Source organism: Dipodomys merriami, unplaced genomic scaffold (genome assembly GCF_024711535.1).
Source record: "Dipodomys merriami isolate MVZ:Mamm:240054 unplaced genomic scaffold, mDipMer1.0.p SCAF_20, whole genome shotgun sequence".
NCBI lineage: Eukaryota > Metazoa > Chordata > Mammalia > Rodentia > Heteromyidae > Dipodomys > Dipodomys merriami.
The window spans coordinates 27,832,501-27,834,790 of record NW_027203382.1 but is presented as its reverse complement, the minus strand read 5'-3'; the positions used below and the strand labels follow the sequence as shown (position 1 = coordinate 27,834,790).

Sequence of the window (2,290 nt, the reverse complement as noted above, 5' to 3'; positions counted from 1 at the left end):
CAGGTTGAGGAACACATAGAATTTAGTGCCTACAAAAAAAAAAGGTTCAAACATTATGTGAGTAAATGAACTCATTATCCCAGGAACCTTAATATATAGGTTAGCCCATGCTGCAGATGCATAAACTGAGGCCTGTGAAAGTCCTTGACTGGTGTTAGCCAAGGCAGGGATAAACCTTGAGAGCATTGTAACCACCACACAGAGAAGTCACCATGTCACATCAGCATCTTGAGCTTTAACCTCACAATGCCCTGGCCCAGGTCTCCAGGGAAGGGTCCCAGAAGAGGAGCGAGGTGCTGCAAGACCAGAAACGCCCAGATCAGGGGACAGGGGAACCACAGGCTCCTCTGGGCCAGACTAGGTGAGATATTTCATCCTATTGAGATCTGTTTTCTTGACCTTAAGCAAAATACAAATGTTCTTGTCCAGTTCTCATAGACTTGTGACTATAAGCTCTATCAAAGTGTTCTCTAGATTATAGATTGCATTCATCAAACATTCTTCTCCCCAATGTGAAAACTTCCAAATAGCTGAGTTACAATGGAAATGTTGCTAAACCATACCCCATGCCTTGCAGCCTTCTCTGAAGAATATAAAGCATCTTTCTGATGGTCCAGTTTTCTGTTGTATATAAAGAGCTATTTGTCCAACACTATAGGCCCCCATTCTCTCCGAGTTTTTTCCTCCCTCTTTCATCAGTGTGCCTGTGAGAGGATAAATGTGGGAGGGGAGGGTTGGTAGCCATAGTTCTCTTCTACCTGCTGCCTTCCCTTGCCAGTCTAGATCTCTACTTTCAAATTTCTAACCATGATCTCCTGAGAACTAAAAAAGCATACCTGAAATAAGCAGTTCCTGGTGAGGGCTGTATCATCCTTTTGATTAACGCTCCTGAGTGTCATTGTTTAACCTTATTGCTTTAACAGCTCTGAGGCTTTTGCTGGTGAACTTCTCTGTGCTCAAGATTTATACAAAGGATTCCAGATGAGGTGAACTACATATGCCAGGTCTACATGTATATGGAGTATATGGACTTTTTTTTTTTTCAAGATTATTTGTAAAGCCTTACAATCAGGTTCTGCATTAGTCTATTTTCAGTTGTTATATCAAAATAAACAAGACTAGGTGATTTATAAAGCAAAGAGACCCTATCTCCCCCTACTAGTAAAAATGCCTAAAGCAGAAAGGCTGGGGTTGTGCACAAGTGATAAGAGCTCCTGCTTAACGAGCTTGAAGCCCTGAATAGCCGTGTGTGTGTGTGTGTGTGTGTGTGTGTGTGTGTGTGTGTGTGTGTGTGTATGTGTTTGCTCAGTTTTAAAGTCTGTAAGTCCTGACATTGATCCCAATGTTGGGTGTCTCAATATATGCTTTGGTGTGATTTTGGGCTTTCACCTTTCTTACAAGATGGCGGATGGAATCATAATGAGAGCTCACAGGAAAGGGAGATATCACATGGGAAGAACAGAGAAAAGAGATTCAGGGAGATGCCAGTTTTTCTCATAAGAAGCTGCTTTTTTAGGGAATTAATAGGAAGAGCTGCCTTAATGTCTACTAGGTCCTACTTCTCAACCCTGCCAACATGAAGACTATGCTTCAGGCACATGAATCATTGGGGACAATGAAACCACAGAAACTTCTGACCCTTCCGCTGCCTGAGATACAAATTTGGAATTTCAGAAGACACTTTGGAGTATTGTTGCATATCACTCCTTCCTTCAGTACTGCCTCCTCCCACTGTAGGAGTGTTCCAGGAGCCAAGGTTTTCCCTCTGTGACAGACACCCTTACCAGCATGCAGGCCACAGCTGATCAGGGCAGGCCTCATCCTCCAGACAACCTTTCACATGTGTGTTGGGAGGCATGACACTGTATATAATAAATATACATACATGTGGACATCTATGCCTAGATGTCTATCACCCAGGGAGTTGGGTGCTAAACTGGTGCATTTATTTGCACTGCAGAATATTATGCAGCAGTTAAAGTGCATGGACTAAATCTACATATAGTATCATGGCTATATTCCAAAAACACAACTGTAGTCAAGTACTAAGCTATAGGATTACAAAAGCAAGATGATGTATAAACAGGTTTTGAAAGATAAAGGTTCAACTTGAAAGTATGCAAGCAACATCATATTTGTTTACATATGCTATATTTATAGCAAAAAAATTCCGTGCATGTGACAGTACAACAATCACCACATTTAGGGCCATTGTTAGTCCTCACAAGTAAAGCAGGAAACTACAACCAATGCTCTTTTCTTGAACTAGGTATGTACATGTGAATACACA

At 41.6% G+C, this 2,290-nt stretch overlaps 1 long non-coding RNA gene across 1 annotated transcript in view; it reads left to right on the top strand.

The window, feature by feature from the left end:
* Positions 1-306: 306 nt before the first annotated feature.
* LOC138832843 (uncharacterized) overlaps positions 307-2,290 on the top strand; it is a 10,983-nt gene continuing 8,999 nt past the window's right edge. The window contains exon 1 of the long non-coding RNA XR_011373707.1: positions 307-361. This is a non-coding gene — a long non-coding RNA (uncharacterized lncRNA). The remainder of the gene's footprint in view (positions 362-2,290) is intronic.